We start from the raw sequence: 18,746 nt of genomic DNA, 5'->3' as shown, positions 1-18,746 counted from the left end.
AAATCTACAGGCTAGTGAGGAAAGTGGTGGAAAATAGATGTCCCCATGCACCACAGAAAACACTGCTTATCTGTACTAATCCTTGTTGGATCAGAATTCATTGTAACAGTTGCACATTTTATTTGTTTACCATGGCTGCATTTCCTCTCGAATTCCTATTTTTTCTCGTTGAAAGAACAATAAGAAAAAGCTTTTCTGATGACATTTAAAGACTATCAGCCACATTAATATGGAGATGCTGAACATACTGTTATCTGAAATAAAATTTTGCATGTATGCAATATGCTGATTTGAAACAGATTATTTCCCAGCTCATTGAAGTGCTGAGAGAGGACAGTGTGTTCCAAAATCTATTCTGGTTTTTTTTGGACACAGCAGCCAAGCAGTAGGGGTGGGAAACAGAAAAGGTGTAAAACTCTCAGAAAGCTGTATGAAAGCAAATCTCAGGACGGAGAAATGCAAGAATGCTGAAGATGCAAGGAAAAGAAACAATAAGGCTATGAGCTGTGTAGAGATAAACCTCAGGAAAATGTGTTAAGCAAGACAGTAGAAATATGTAAGCTTAATAATGAAGCTTTTAGATGATTATCTAGGAAATGAGGATTGCAGGTCACTGTTAGCAGCCAGTTCTTTCCCCTGCTGAGTGGGTTTAATCGTATCCTAAACTGCCTTAAGAGAACAAGCTCAGTATCACCACATTCTTAATAAGGGATTTCTGAAGCAGGCAAGAATGGAACATCTTAGGAGCTGGGGAAAAAACCCAGAACGAGCCCAAAGCCAACATGCTGTGCATCCCTGTAATTTCCTTTGAATGCAAGTTACAAATTAGAACAATTCTCACTACTTGCTATTACCCTATGAGGTGATTGAACAAAACCAAAACAAAAACAAACCAATTCTCCTAAGGGGTTTACTCTAGTTGTACATCACAGTATTTCTGATAGATCTCCCACTGTTTCATGGGATATTCATGAGCTTTAAATCTCTTATTCACAATGAAGCATGATGTACTCCATGTTGCAGAGACATTACCAAATCCACTAATAAATCTGTATGGATATTTATTAAAAAGCTGGTGAATTTGTATCACAGACATGCTTCTGTGGCAAAATGGATCTCAGTATTAAAAATCCCATCAGAGGTACATTCAAAGGATTCCAGAAAAGGGTGGACAATTCCTGTCACATTACTGAAATATATCTATTCATCTCCTTTTCTGGTCTATAATGATTTGATAATGCCTCAGGTGCATGGTCAAAGTTGTGGAATTTTTTGTTACCTTAGCAGTCACCAAATCTCCATTTTCATAAATTAAAGAGCCTATAGAGAGCTTTTTGCTATTTACCTTAATGTAATTGCTTCTGGTGCCCTATGGACACAGATGACAGCATTTAGACTCAGAACAAAAGTTAAAGGCAATAGAAGCTAAAGTTGCAGAATGAAAAGATACCTTTTGTAATCCTCCAATGAAACTATAAACTATCAAAGGAATTGAAAACTAGTATGGTAAATATGCATGTATGTATATATATATATACACACACACACATATTTACCAGTTTTATATCTATATGTTCTATTATATTTTTAAATTATATTTATGTTTTTATTATATCTCTACAATACTAGAAAAATGCATTATTTGTCATGGATCACTCAGAAGGGGTAATATTGCCCTTCATGATGCCAGCAAGGATAGAAATGTGGTATCATTTTCATGAGTGAATAAATACAAATCACTTCTGGAATGAGATGTGTTAATTGGATTCACTAAGAGTCACTCTAGTTTTGGGGAGTCACTTCACTTTTGGGGAATTCCATACCTGGAAAATACAAGAACTGTCACATCAGACAGAAGACAATTCCAGTGAATAGAACTGTATCAAACAATTTTTTTTAAGTTCAAGTTGCATCATGATAAGAAAATTGAACTACCAGGATATCTGGGAGTTCAAGAGCACCTTGAGATCTGAAAACTCTCAGCCCTGAAGCTGAATCCCTTTGGTAATATAGAAGAAGCATAGTTCAGTGCTCCAGCCATAAGGCACAGAGGTGTTTGCTGTGTTAAATCACTTCTGTTGTGTTGAATGGCTTTTGAGTAGCAGATTTCAGCCCCTTCTATGGCAGCAGGAAAGAAAAATCGTGGCCAAAGAAAAGATCACCAGCCCACATAAGGAATGTAATCTAATAGGTTCATCCATGTCAACAGCTGACCTGAAACAAGCTCAAAAATATTAGGTTCCAAATTTCTGTGAACTTCATTAGTAACAGGAGATGTAGACTCCCTGAGTGAACTGGGCTCTATCCTGCATCAAATATCACCAGCAAACTTATATGTTCTGAAGTCATTGTTTATGTAAGAATAAAAAAAAAAACAAACAAACAAACAAAAAAACCAAACAACTTTCTGTTTTCATAAGAACTTTCAGCTCTGGATATTAGAAAAGTCATGGATTGGCTTGCAAGTCTACAAATTTATACACCAAAGAAATTCCTGAATGCAAATAGACTATGATAAATCATAGCTACAGCATTCTGCTGTTATGGTAAAAGTGCCCAGATTCCACAGGTATTAAAAATGCTTAACCATTATAAAAATGTAAATTGAACAAGAACAAGTATAATTTTTTTCTCAGTTTGTTCTGTAATTGGATTCTGACAAAATGCTCACTAGCAAACTGATTTAAATCCTAACTCTCCACTTTAGGAAACGTATTAACTGAATGCTAGAAAAAAAATTCCTTCTTTTCATCTTGGGGAAAGAAAAAAAATAAAATAAAAAGGTGTTGACAGCTTTGCTAACTTGACAAGAAATTTTGTTTATAGAATGGCAATTTAAAAAATCTACTTTATCAGAATCTATTAAAAATAAAACCAATTAAATAATTCTTATGAAAATACATCAGTAATGCTTATGTAATACTAATGCAATATGACAGCATTCAATTCCATGTCATATTTTCAATTTCTTGAATCTTTCCCACCTTGCTTTTTCAGCTTTACATAAAAAAGCTTAACACCCGCCTTCTGGTGTGAATTTTTTTTCTTAAAATTTCATCACACTTTAGCTACCCTTCCTTTTTATAAATTTAGCTTTAGGTAAACTTATCCATAGTTTAAAAAATCTGAGCTTAAGGTAGGCACTATATACAACCCAAAATTCCTGGGATTTTTACAGAAACCAAAAGGCATGAAGGACTGTAAAATAAAAAAGTAAATATTTTAAAGAGGTTTCTACGAGTAAGCAAGTTTTAAAAATTTTGTGCTGCAGGTCATGTGAATTGTTTGGTGCAGCAAATACCTGTGTGATAAGACAGATCCTAGTGCAAGTTTTCCATTGCTACTTGGTGGTTGGAATGATACCTGGGAGCTGCGAATTTAGACTGCACACTTTTGGAATTCAAGAGTGTGAATGACTCTCATTTACTGGGATATTTTCCTCTAATGCCATTTTTACAGTCTAGCTTCTAGATTCATTTACAACTAGCAATGCTTAAAGGTTTAAAGGAAGATAAATGAGTGGGAGGCTACTTTTATATAAACCCCACATTAGAACTTGCAAAAACACCTCTCCAGCTCTTCCTCTTTCAAGATACTGACATTCCAAGTAAAAATGGCTTGGTTTGGTAACATTCACCTTGCTGTGCATTTAGAGAAACAGACAATTAGGTGTTGGGCAGAGTGAAAATTACCAAAGACAGTCATTGTTTCTCAGGGTTGCTGCTGTACTGCAGTCACAGGGTTCTCTTCTGAAAAGCTCTTGGAAGTACCAGAAAAGATGAGAGGAAAGAAAGGAAAAACATCAGCAAGACCATGAGATAAAGAGCTTCTAAGGAAATAGAATAAGAATGAACATTGTGTTTCTGGCATGGAAAGAGCAATATAAATGAAATGCTGTATCAGTGGAGAATTTGTAATGTGGCATTAGACTTCTAAACTTGCTCAATATCAAGAATATTTTATTCAGAAACTCTGGGCAGTTTGGCTCAAATCTGCTCCACTGAACACACTGCTGCAATTATCTGCTGGTTTCAGAAGAGGAACGAGGTTAATGCTGAGTATTTTCGAAAACTCCAGCTTAGGTATTTGCAGAAGCCTGAAAATAGTCAAATGGGGTGGAGTGCTAGCACAGCTAATGTAAGTAACCTGATTAACCTGTCAACAGGGAGGTGCAAAAGGGAAGGGAAAAAAGTGATGCTGTGAAAATAAACCAAGTTTTGTGCCAGGAAAATAAAATACAAAAAAAATTCTTAGAAAAAGTTACTAAAGAAAAGGTGGAAGTATAAGCTAACATCATATTAGTGATGGAAATTCAGAGATAATTGCTTTTATTTTCTGAATTTACAATTATTTGACCTCCCTGCTCTACAATACCAGATCTGGGTAGCTTCTGTTGCAGTTATCTTAAGGATTTGCATAGGCTCTGGGAAAATAATGTACTGAAACCTGTAAAAGATTCACAGGTATAACATAGGGAATGCTGGTTAATTTGCTATTTGGTGGCTTAAATGGGGACTGTCAAGAAACCCCTTTTAATATTTTACAGGAGTCTTTTTTTTTCTTTGGTGGGGAGGGTTAGTTTTGGGTATTTTTCCTCCTCTTTAACAGGGATACAAACAAATCCAGTTCAACTAAGTCGTCCATTTAGAATACCAAGTGCATCAATAAACAATGCAGGAAAATTTCAAATATTTCTGATAGGAGAAACTATATAATGAATGTAATTTTGGTGACCTAAAACTGCATTTTCCTACTAAGAAACATTTTTTAGGAGAAAAATGTATGTCTTGCTAAGAAAGCTAGATCTTGAATGATAAAATCTGCAAGTTTTTCAGATCAGTGGTTTAAGGAATCACTTCTCAATTTCTTTACTCTTTTTCAAGGGCAGTGAGTTATAGCTCTGACAGGAAGAACATGAGTATCACAAAGCATTGCTGGAGAGTTTTGGGAGCATATTCTGCTCTGCTAACACTATTGGTCAGAATTACACAATCACAATTTATTACAACTCTATTTCATATTTAAAAACCCCAAACATTTGGAGATACAACAGTGTGTTTTTTTCAATTTAAGTTTTAAACTAAGTAAGCTAGAACAACTAAATTAAAGTCCCAAACCTTTGATTTTCTGACAGACCGCATACTTTAAAATGGAAAACAATCTTTACCAAGAGAGCAGGGTTTATCTAGTTTGCTGAATTTTGTTTTACTGGATTTAAATTTACATGTTAATTTAAAGCTTTGACAATTAAATTGAGCATTAAGGAGCAATGCAATAATTAAATCACTAAAAAGAAAAAAAGCACAGCAGAGTTATTATTTATCATATTCTTTTCTGCTTTGTAATCTGAAATGCAACATCCATGTTAATTTCTCTCAGTAATTTGTCCAAATGCATATATTAAGCTAATTTATTTGTAGCCAAGGATTTAGAATTATATGAAATAGAATCTGTGTTTTTCAAAATGCTGTGATAAAATGTGCAAGCAAAACCATTTGTGGTTTTTTTTTTTTTTCATTTTTTTTTTTTTTCCCACTATGTGACCTCAAGTTTTGGGAACTGCAAAATAGCATGAAACTTTATGACAGCACGTAAGATCATAGAAAGTTTTGTAACTTCCAGGACAATTATAAATAATTTTGTGCCTCAAATTTTAATTATCTCCTTCCACATAAACAGAAGTCATGACAGAGGCACAGAGGCATGTTCTTCACATAGGAGCTTTCAGATTGGTTTTGTGAGACTGCTATCAGAGAAATGTAGAAGGATAGAGAATGCAAGTTTTGACAAAAATACTGCTTGTACCAAAATCTCACTTTTCAGAATTAAAACTAATTTTAAGTTTTGGGGTTTTTTTAAACAGAATTCAGTAATTCCTGGGTATTATAAATTTTTGTCTTGGACTATTACAGGATGACAATTTTACTAATTTCACAAGAAATAATGATGGAATACAAACTATGTCATTAATCTAATGAAAAAGTCTAGTTCAAACAGATAAACAAAAGAATCTACAGTATGATAGCAACAATCTTATAGAGTTTCAATGTTCAGCAACATTTAGACATGTTTTAGCAATTCACTCTCTTAATGTCAGAGATACGGGTCTTTGTTCTGTACTGTCACAGTGTCTATCAAGATTTGCCCACCAAGATTAGGAATTTTTGAATGTTGAGAGCTTTTCTAGAAATGAGAATATACAAATAACAAGTGAAGTACTAAACTCAACAAACCTTCATTCTGTGTGTGCTCTCCTTATGCCGTCAAGATGAGGCAGGAATTTCCAAGGGCAAACAACATCACACTAAACATGATTGCTCCTTTGAGCCACAACAGCATTTCAGTAGCTTTTTGAAACACTAAAATAAGGAAAAAATACTCCAGTTTCTTGTAATGCTTGACAAATATCTCTTGCCAACAATAGCATGAAGCTCCTATATTGTGCTGTGGTTTCTCAATGAGGAAATGGTTTTCTGCTTGATTCTCCTGTGTATCTATGTTTTTCTCAAGCATTTTGTTTGCAGAAATACCAACTGCAAGAAATACTGCAGAGGTGTAGGGAAAAATAGTCAGAAATTACAAAACAATTTGTTCAGGGACATGTAGCTCTCTCCCTTCTCAAAATTTCTAAATGGAGAAAAACTGTCTCTCAGACTACTCTGTGCTTTGTTGTTGAATGTGCCTTCCTTTTTGGTTTGGCTGAGATGGAGATCATTTTCCCCATAGCAGCCCCCACAGTTTTGGGATGTGTGTTGGTAACATCCCAGTGTTTCAGCTACTGCTGAGCAGCCCTGTGCCCCCTACGTTCATCACACACACACCAGTGGGCTGGGAATGGGCAAGATCTCGGGAGGGGACACAGCCAGGACATCTGACCCAAAACTGACCAAAGGGACATTCCATACCATGTGTGCTCAGCAGTCAAAGCTAAGTGGAAGAAAGAGGATATTCGGGTTTTTTTATGATGCCCATCTTCCAGAGCAACCACTGCACATCTGCTGAAAACCAACTTCCCAGAAAGTGGCTGCACATTGCCTGCTCATCAGAAGGAATAAAATCTTTTGTTTTACTTTCCTTTCATGCATGCAATATTTTCTTTTGCTTTACTAAACGGATTTTATCTTGACCTATGTGTCTTTTTCTCCATCTTATTTGCTGCTCCTGCCTTCCTGTGAAGAAAGAGTGGTGGAGTGGTTTGGTAGGCACCTGGTATCCAGCCAAGGTCCAATCCACCAAATCAACAACTTTGTAGGCGTGATAATGTGTTTTAGTATAGTAATGTCTCTTTATTTAATGCATTTTTAAAGCTGTGAATGAAATAAAAAAACAAAATCAACCAATACACCAAGATTTTCTGGAATACTATTTCTTAGATTCTTTTGAACTTCACAGAAAATTATGATGTGCTTTAAAAAGACCTAAAGAACTGCCCTTTCCAAATGTGACACCATCAAACTGTAATTCAGCTCATTTTCTTAATAAATATTAAATCTTTAAATATACAATAACTTACTGAATAAATTTTGATTTTAAAGAGATTTCTTGTTGGTTATCTTCATCTCAGAACAAATTGTTCTTGGCTTTCCATGCTTTCATATTAATCCAAATTAATATAAATAACAAATACAAAGAGATGTTTTTAAAATTAGGCTTAGCTTTAAAAATTAGTTAAGGCAAAATGGAAGCCTTACATTTCCTAATAAGTTATAAAACTTTGAGAGATTGCATAAACATATTTGTATACTTGACACATAATTGTACTTTTGCTTTATCCCCAGCTGAGAAAACACAGAAATATTCCAGATGACATTTATTTCAGCCTGACCACTCAAATAAAACAAGCAAGAAAAAGCAGATATCTGTCACTTTCAAAATCCCAAGGTAATAAACATCTTAACATTCTGTACAGATGAAGGTAATTCTGTCATGACCTCATGCTGTAATAAAGAGATGTGAAATGACATCAGAACTAACTTCTAAGGTAAATTATCTGTTCTTGGAATTTCAAAGTCAATGATACATGTTCACCAAAGTTGATCACAGTAATATAGAGGTAACTGGTTAGGGCTATACAAAATCCATTGAGATTTGTAATTTAATGGTCATTTTAACCTACATATATTTGTACTCTAGAAAGTGATAGTGTGTCTACACTGTGAGACAATTCACCTTTTCATAGTACATGAGGAATGGAGCCAAAAGCTAATATTTTTAAAGTTCTAGTACTGTTTTGGTCCTTGTGACATGAAATGATATCTCAAACAAATTTATCTCCAGGAGTCAATAAGTCTCTATGCATATTTAAAAGGTCTCTTGGGCTTCCTAAACACAGAGAAACCAAAATATACTTGACTAAATTTCATAGCTATTTTCTCACTCTCTATTTCTACATTACAAAAAAGAAAGAAACACTTTAAAAATCAAAATTAATAACAGTAAAAAATATAATTCTTTAAAGATTATAATTGTAAATACATATTGTTTTGATTTTTTAAAATCCCTGACTAGATATTCATCTAAGAAGTCACATATGGATTGAGCTATGGACTAGCCCACTAGACCTATTGAACATGTTTCTATTTGTATAGCAGGTGGGTTAATAACAGGAAAAAAAACAATGAAGGCCTTCCTGTTTCATCATAGTTCTCCATTTTCAAAAGGTTTTCTTTTCTCTCACAGAGAACTCAGAAAAATGAGAATAAAACTCAAATATGGAGGAACAATATAGCTGCTTTCATACAGCTCATTGTTGCTTAATAATATGAAATCAAATGGAAATAGAAGGCATTTTTCAACTGTATACTCTTTAAACTGAGTTTAAACTCTAGTCTTTCAAGTTCTGATCTTCCCTTTTCCTACTGTTTTCATCTCAAATTTTCCTTTATCACTGACGACAGGAGAACAATCCTCTTTACTCACACTTCTTGTTTTAAACAGCCATTGGCTAAATTCTCATCTCCCATAGTAAATTAGACTTCTTGGTGCCTTAACATGTGTCTAAAGAAATATTTACCTTCCTCTTGTATGAGTTACAAAATAAATGCCAAAGCTTATCTTGGTTCTCAGTGAACCAGAGGATGGTGTCACAGATACAAGGACAGCCAGCCACGAGCCATACTCCTGTATGAGAACAAAAGACTTTGGCACTCTCTGGAGGGAAGATAGTCTGAAACATGATTTATTGTTGAAACAAAGGCCGATATGAAACCTCTGCCAATAGCAGGAAAATTCTGCACAAGCAACAAAGATCCTCACTACATTTAATCTATTAAATCTGATATTTAATCTATTTTTTTCCAACTAATGCCTGTAGCAGACTCTGCCAAAATGCAGTCCTGTTTAAAGTCATACTGCATAAAGGGCAATAAAAAAGTAATCTGTTATAATCTCTTTCTCTGATATTATTGTAGCTCTACCAAGACAAATGCAAGCAGGAAGCAAACACTCTATGATTTATACTCTACTATATTCACTTGCTTGAGATGCCCTTGCCTTACACAGAGGAAAAAACAGAAAAGTGAAAATGTGCACAGATAAAAGCAGACTAATTTGGAAGCTGCCTTGCCATGATGCCAAATTAACTCTGTGCTTATTACCAACACAACCAGACTTCCTTGCTTTGTTATAAAGATGGAGGAAAGTATTTATGCAGTAAAGTTGGTACATAACTAACAGAAAACTCAAAAAACCCCACCAGTATAAAATAATAACACATTTGCATCCCACAGGTAAAATCCACAAAGGCTAGAATTGTCAGTTAGCTTTGGATATGTAAACTATTCCTGTTAACACAAATTCTCTTCTGGAATAAGGGGGTCTTAAAAATCATTCTGAATGCACAAGACATTCTCCAGTCAGAAAACAGAGGAAATACCATGAGACAAGTTTTTTCCATTAAGTGATGGACTTAAGACATACTATAAAAATTATCTCACAATATTTGTATGTTAAGAAAAATTCTCAACTTGGATCCTTATATTAGTAGTGAAATATTTTATACATAATAGTAATTTATTTAAAGTACCTTGGATGCAAAAGTAAATAAATCTTGCCCATAATACCTTCTTCTAGAAACAGCATCATGCATATATAGCACATCTCTCTTATTTCTGAACACGTAGCTTGGGTAGTATTCATAATCTTCATTGTTAAAAAAAAAAAAAATACACATAAGTCATTCTTCTGCAATAGCAGAATGAGCAAAACTTAGTTTTCCTGTAGGTTTGTGTTGTGTTCCTGTGTTCTTCCAAGCATTTCCCACCCAGTTCACTCCTAGATACACTTCATAAGTTTTTACATGTCTCTTCTTGTTCCATACATATTTAAGTATGCAAGTATGAAGTACGTGCTTTAGCTATGAACTTAGGAACTGGACATCATATCTATCTTCTAACCTGCTATTGACTTCATCATACTTGAAGGAATGTAAATTTTTAACTCCTTTCTCTTTGGCAAACATGGTCAATGCCAACAGATTCTAGACTTTTTTGAGGATACGGGTATGGTGGGAGGAAGAAGAGAAGACCATGGTATTTGTCTCTTTCACTTAGTTGTAAAATCTCATGTGGTTTAAAAAATTTTGCTTAAATGCACCAAACCTCCACATATTTCAAAAGAATAGATGGTGAACTAGAAAAAAAAATAAATCCAAGCCCTCTGTCTTTTAATTACTGAACAATCATAAAGGCTGCTCTATTTTTTTTTTCCCAGTAATGTCCTGATGATGTCTACATGCTCACTGCAAAAAGTTTATTAGAAATGCTACCTTGTATACTGCTCATTACATATGTCTCTCTTACATATGTCATTTGGGACTCACAACAGTTTTTATAACAGACTGATTATGGGTATAGCAGAATTAAGATTTGAAAAGTATGTAAATGAATTGAGTTGTCTTTAACTTATGGAAAAGCATCATAACTATTAAGTTGATACATTTGCTAGTAAATGAGTACTCAAATAACTCTAGTTTCACAATTCCCAGCATAATGGAGCTATTGAGCTAACAAAAGGCAATTTTTCAATGTTTATAAAAAAATATTTACAGTTACAAACATTTTCTTGAGGCATTATGATAAATTATTCAGATAATTCATCATTTATGGCAGTAGGGTTTGAAAGCTGACTACCCACCTGGACATAAACCCTTACTGCTAAACTGCTAACTTTTCCTGACAACCAGAGGGCTTTATTAATTTCCTCTAATCTGTTTTGAATACTTATCAGGTTTTCTAAAGAGAACATTGATTTCAAAATATAAGCTGTTTTTCCTCTTACTAATGACTAGAGCCAACAGTCTTTTTTCCAGCAAATTGCCCTGCCTGGGAGATGACTTAGAAGACATGACAAGGTCTTACATGTGATCAGAGACAGAACTTTGAGGGCTTCTTATTCTTAGTCTCAAAGAGCCAGATGGAGAGGGTCGATAACTTGTGCAGACAAGTGGATTTGGCTGCATTCATTGCACTTGCCACTCTCTCGTGTATGGACTGGCTTCTGAGTGGGCAGAACTAAGTGTGTGGAATCCCTTTAGAAAGCCTAGATCCACTGCAATTTAATTCACAGAGGCCACGTGAATGATATATAAATCCCCAGTTTTAAAGAGTTGCTTTTCTCCTTTCTATTTACACAGATCACTTCCAGCACTAGTAACAAAAGTATTTGCCTGTCTGTGTCTTTACACACTAAACTGAGTGCCATTCTTGAATTACATCATATCCATAAACTTTGATAAATAAAATCATACCACTAAATATATTTACACACAGGAAATGAACTGGACAGAATGCAGACAGAATAGAAATAAAAATATGTTTACAGGTATGCTAAGGCACAAACTTGTCCCTAATCTTAACAGGAGAAAAAATAAAAATCTATTTCAGTGCTGAAAGTATAATCCAATAATGAAACCATAAATGGCAATACAATGACTGTCCTCTACTCTCAATTAATATTTAGAAAATTTCCTTATTTTCATTTATTTCTCATTCATTCCATTCTCTGTCCTACTGGGACCTACAGGCTGTCACAGTTTTTCTTTTGCAGGACAGACTACCACAAGGCCTAACAGTAAACAGTGTGGGAGATCATTTCCACTTAGTAAAACCTAGTAACAATTTCAGATCTAGATATAACAGCTTTATTTTCATGTTAAACACTTAGAGCTTCTTTAACATTAGTCTGGATTTACTGAGAGAAGGAAAGATACTAGTTTTTAGAATGTTCCCATTATGAGCACAGGGAATGTAGATTTTTCTTGCCAAGGTGCTGCTGGGGATTCAGAATTTGTCATAATGCAGCAATATCCATCATGAGTCCATAAACCACTAAAACTCAGAAATTCAGAAAGCATTTAAATAAAATTCATCATATTTTTTGCATGCAGTAATTTGTTTGCACAAGTTTTATAAATCCAGGTAACCAAAATGAAAGTCTGAGTGCCATCAGTGCAATGTTTCACTCACTTACTAGAGCACTTCCTAAGTACAGCAATACATTTCAATAAAATACACACAACATTCATTAAGGAGTTTTATGGAGTTTTCTTTCTCTATTCAGAACACTAACATTTTTGTGCCCACAAGAGAAAATTCTAAACAAAATAGTTACATAAAACAAATCAATCTTAACAGTGAACATTTGAATCTGAAAGAAAGGATGGGTCCTCATTTATCAATGAAACAGATACGGCCATCATACTTATCAATGTGTTCATTAATTTAGATTATTGCCTCTTTTATAAAAGACATTTAAATGCTTACAAAACAAAAGTGCAAAAGCATAATTTTCTAACATATAGCTGTTATATATCTCTGCTGACATTTAATTTGAGTAAGAGCTAGTTTAGCATTTTGAATGGAATGGAACAGATTACTTGAATTGTTTCCTTATAGAAATGAAGAGCAGAGGAAATAAAATTAATATTCTTTGCTTAATTTTTTAAGAGTCGTAAAAATTGAAGCAGCTGTATAATTACAGCAACTATAAGATTTGAGCCTCAAACAAGATAAAATATAACAGAAAGAAAAAAAAGGATTGAGAAAGTGAGTATATAGAAAAGCCAAAAATCACCAGCTTGCTTTCAGAAGCTCTGCACTTTATAAAGAAGAGGGATATTAAAAGCATAATATGATGATGATGAATGCATTCATCAAATGCAGTTTCTGATTTACGGGTTAAAATATTTTAAAACTCTCCTAAAGGCTCAGAGTGATCCTAATAGTCTGGGACAACTATTTTTTGTGATACTTTATCACTTAAGTCACAATGGCAAAACTATTAGACTCATTTGTAAGAAATAGAGTGGTCTTTAATTGTTAGCTTCAGAGGAATTTCATTTTCCTGAGAAACACAGATTGAAGCATTTGTTTTATTTTGCACAAGATGCTAAAAACAATATTTGAGGAAGAAAACAAAAGGAGAAGATAGGACAGAAAAAGAAGAGCTTCAAAAATACTCTTAGATCCTCAACCTGAGAATATGTAGCAATGGCCAATTCAAGGGCTTTCAGCTCTTCTGTAACCTTCCCTGCTCTCTAGGGTTTTTTATTTTCTATAATCTTGCCTTTTCCTATCAGTCACACACATCCCTTTCTTTGGTTTTGGCTAAGGTTTTTCTTCTTTTCCCTCAGTACTTCCTGTAACTTAACCTGTCCTAAGTAAATGCAAAGAAATAAGTAGCTATTTCATGGCACCAGTTTTCCACTGCCCCTCTTACTTATTTTTATGGGAATAAATAAGTTTAGAAATGCCCAGATGAGAGTAGCTCTTTCTAGAATCATAAGAGTATAATATAGAACTGTTTCTGAATTATCAGAGATGTTTGCAAAAGCTAATATCTGTTCACTAATTACCTTTTCCTTTAGCTGTTGTAGAAAACTGACTAAATGCCAAAACAGGAGTTGAGATATTCAAAATTCAACCTCACTTGTAAGTGTTGAACTTTGAAATTCTCTTCCTGGTCCTTTAAAACTTGCCATTCTTTGAGGTTCACTTCATCTAATTACCATATGTTAGACTGCTCCTCCAAATCCCTGATGGGATATTTAGCTACAAATCTTGTTTATATTCATATTAATACTTATTTTGTATTATATTTTGTATGTTTTCTAAATGCTGGTTATTTAAAAACAAGTGCAGAAAGCCCTTGAGGGCTTCAGGAGGTGAGACACAGACATAAACAACAGACTAAAGCCAGGTGGTTCAGCAGCACCAGCAGTAACAAAGCACTGATTGTTTTTATCCAAAACCAATTCAAAGTGCATCTACATTTCTCTCAAAGTGAAAAATAAAATTGTGTCTGACACTAAGGTCTCTGTAGAAGAAATTTATATTGAAACCCCTGAATATAACCTTTTAATATGAAACTGTGTGTAGAGTCTTGGTCACTTAACATAATGTAGGGGATTTAAAAAAAACCCATTATTTACTCTTAGGTATTACAATGCATAACATTCAGAAAAAAAGATTTAGTTAACATTTAAATGGGGCTCATGCTCAGAGACTGTAGGATAGAACCCACACACTCCAATTCCACAAAACTCAAACATTATCTCCCATGACTGAAGCAAGCTGAGACATTATTTGTGAGATCCAATGCTGCAGTGTAAGATCAGGTAACACAAAAATTAGTCAATATTCTTTTCATGGATTATAATCTCCAAAAATAAGAAAATTTATTTTAAAATCTCCCTACACACTGACACAGGGTAAAATTTGAATTAATCGTGAGCTACTTATAATTGATATTTACAATTGCAGTCTCCTTTTTTCCATCCTGCTCATAAAGACTTCAAGACAGGACAATGAAGAAGCAGAAATGAGATTTCTTACAGATTTGTTTTTCATTGCATGATGTGATAATTAGTTCATATAAAATATTTTTAAATATTTGACACGTTTTCAGGAAAATAATAATAATAGGTGTATGCATTTCTATGTATATATATCTATATGCAGAATTTGCCAGCTGCCTCATCTTTCCTTTTAATCTTCTGATAAGGATAGGTATAGCTCTTCAGATAAACTCAAAAGAAAACATGTTTTTACACATAGGCAAAATCAGAACAAATTTGAATAATTCTCACATGATGAAAATTCAGTTCAGTTTACATTTCAAAATAATATTGATGGTTTCTCTTTTCTGACAGGACTTGAGAGAATGGCCTGAATTGTGTCAGGGGATTTGAGGTTAGTAAATGGCAATCAAAAGATGAGCTTTGCTCCCTTAACTCATAAATACTTATTACTTCTCGTGTCCTTGCATATGCTAATGAGTAAAGTTACTCTAACCCTACTGAAATATGAAATTTAGAAACACAAGGAAAGTAAATAGAAACGATGAATACTCTCAGTATTGAGGTGCTGATGGGGAGGCGATTTTGAAAGATCTAAGTCTTCATCATTTCATGAATGTCATATCTAGAGAAGACACCACAATTTTGGCATAAAAAATTTAGGACTCTGGAACAGTTAATTACTTTTAGAACGTGTAGGATGAAATGCTAATTATTGGCTTCCTTATTAAAGGAAACTTAGCTATAGAAAAAAGTGCAAGGAGATAACTGAGATTTAGCATTCTCTACTTTTCCCACACAGGCATAGACACCCCCAGAAATATATATTGGTCTATATTGTAAAAAAAGAAAAGGAAATAAAAAAAGATTTAATCTCCCAGGCTACTGGGAGATAGCAAGAATAATGGACATCTGTGGATTCCAGAAGCAATTGAAAGAGAGAAAATGGAAGTTGAGTAGGTAATTGTTCCAAAGTGTAAGATGGGGACCTTCCTTGAAAAAAACCAAGCTTTTTTCCCCTTTGTCTGCAACTAGTGATGATATTTTATTTTCTTCATCATTTCAATGGCCCAGCCACCCTTAAATGGAAATATTTTTGATCCGTTGAATCTAAGGAAAAGATGATAAGTCAGTAATGTTGCATCACATTTGCAATTGCACTGATTGCCAGTTTGAGTCTATAAAGCCTTTTTAATTTTATGGTATTAATTACCACTAAGTTCAATTAAATCTGGTGTAAGACCTAGGAATATTTAATAGCATTGTAAAAGAGTAAATGGAGGGAACATTTGTTACTAAAATGCAGAATAAAGTAAACAAAATATAGATGCATTTCAGGAGAGTTTGGGGAAATATAGAACCCATAGTTATCACAAATCTAAAGTAAGTTTCTTTTTCTCAACTTCTAATTTCTCTTTTAAAGAAAAGAACTGTGCTCATGGACTGTAAGATTTACAGCTACTATTTTTTGCTACTACTGTTTTGTATCCTTTCACTATATGTCATTTGCAGATTATGTTCTTGTCCTTTTCCTCATAAAAAGAAGCAATACAGGAGATATAGGGATGAAAAATGCTTTATAAATCATGTGTGAGATCATTACTCTAGAGAACTTGCTTACATTAATATCACACTTTAATACTGATGTTGAATATTCTCCTTCTGTTCTCACCCCTTGCACCCTCTTTAGAATTCCCATGGATGAGACAATGGAAAGGGGAAAGTCTCTTTCTTTTATTGCTTTTTGTTTATCAGCAATTTCTCATCCTTACACAAAGTCATCATTCTTTTATTTGGATTTGCCCTGTAACGAGGAAATATTTTTGTTCTATGACGTATATACACATTTTAATTAAACTCTCTTTTTTTAGTTAACACCAAAGCAAAAAAGTCAAAGGAACCTTAGATTTTCTGAAGAAACTTCACTTTAAAAAAAAAAAAACAAAACACAATCAAAAAAAATATTTCTAGTTACCCTATTAAGCTAACCCAAAATGAGGGTAGTTGCATCTAATATTTTTTGCATTTTGTTAATAAAATTATTTATCTGCCACATAAGGAATTATGATTACACAACTTTCTGGCTGCTCCTATGTACTGTACTATTCAGATGGCTGGTGGTATTTTAATTCATCAGAGGTGATCTGAGCAGAAGCTTCATAAAAACACAAATACACCAATGATACTCTCTGATGATTTGTTTGCACTGACAGGTCTCTCTGAGGATAGAGGTGAAAAAAGTCTTGAGAATAAATGGCAGTTGGTGACATCTCAAAAAAAAAAATCTTTTGGTGAATGCAATGAAACAAACATTTACAGGCATTGGCCAAACAGACCATATCAGAACTAAACTACCAGATTTCTAGGCAGAAAAGAGCATTTTTGTGTGCGTGTTTTAATTTAATCATATTAATCACTACTGCTAAACATTGCAGGAATTGTGGCATTTAATAAGGCAACACAGAGAATACAATTTAATATTCACCCTTATAAGTTAAAGTAACTTCTAAAGAAATAATCTGGAGCATGGGAAGTTTGTATATGCACTGTATGTGTACTGGCTCTGATTTCATATACATAATACTATTATATATGTTGACAAGAAGAGAAATATTCCCAAACATACTGTGAGCCACTACCTTCAAAATTAAGTACTGAATTTCACCTGTGATACAGTGGCCAATAAAAGTCTGAACTCTTATGAGAGAAAATAGTGCATAATTCTACAAATTGTTTTCTTGGTGATAGTTCTGTCTTAAAGAATTCTGTTTTGCCTGCCTCCAAATATTTATTTCTAGGCCAGATATTTATTTCTAGGTTAGCTTTAAAGGTGAGCCAGCACAGGAGTTTGTAATTCCATCATATTGCACACCCGTGTTTCCCTGGTGTGCAAAACAAGGAAAGAGACCTGTTTGGATGAAAAATAAAGACTCCTGTCATTACTCAAACACAAGCAGGAGACACACAGAAGGTGGAAGGAGGAACAGGCAACTTGGAATGAATATAGACATGTTTTCAAAGTAGAAATATGGCAAGAAAAACAAAGGCTCATTTAGAATTAAAGCTGCCCAAGGCTGTAAAGAACAGCCAGAAGGGCTTCTTCAAATACATCAATATCAAAAGGAAAACTAAGGATAATTAATAAATTAGCAGGGATCTGGTGTCAGAGAGAGGATGCAGAGAGGGCAGAGTTACTGAACATTCTTTGCATTGGTTTCACTGGCAGGAGCAGCCCCCAGGAACGTGTGAGCCAGGAGAGCAGGGGGACCCCTGTACCCAGGGGTAAAGGAACAGGGAAAGTGGAGCAGCAATTTGGGCTACAGCTTGTGTCCAGTCTGGCCATTCACCTGTGACTACCCTGGAGACTTTGTGCAACGCATCACTGACACTGAGATTCTCTCTGGAGATAACATTTTATTTGTTTGTCTCTGGTGTCATGCATTTGTCCCACATCCTCTCCCAAAATTTAGTGCCGGTATAATCCTATGCAGGCAGGAGATTAAACTTTGAAATTAGATACTGAGAAAGTATCCTTTTTGAAATGAGGGGTTTTACAGAGGAACATGCATACATCCTTTCTACATGATTTTCAACTGAGACTCTTCCATTTCCTTATGTTTCTTTCCAAAACAGTTACATCTGTTCTTCAAGCTTCTTTTATTAAGTGAGTGGCTTTTCAGGTTTTTTTTTTTTTGGTACTCAGACACTATATTATAAAAGAAATTAATAGTTGCTGTAGGTCACTTGATCTCTCTGCATTTTTCCCAGCAATAAAACTAGTTGATATTCTTCATCTGCTTCACAAAAATGGATTGTGCAATATATAATTTTAGTCCAGTGAAGCAGAAATCACAAATCTCTTATGTACTTATTTTATTAGTCTGTTTCTAATCCTGTGTTGGCAGAGCACAAATGAAGTTGCAAGGGGGAGGAATTCTGTAGAGATGAAGAA

This window comes from Sturnus vulgaris, chromosome 6 (genome assembly GCF_052056855.1).
Source record: "Sturnus vulgaris isolate bStuVul1 chromosome 6, bStuVul1.hap1, whole genome shotgun sequence".
Lineage (NCBI taxonomy): Eukaryota > Metazoa > Chordata > Aves > Passeriformes > Sturnidae > Sturnus > Sturnus vulgaris.
Note: the sequence above shows the minus strand (reverse complement) of the source record.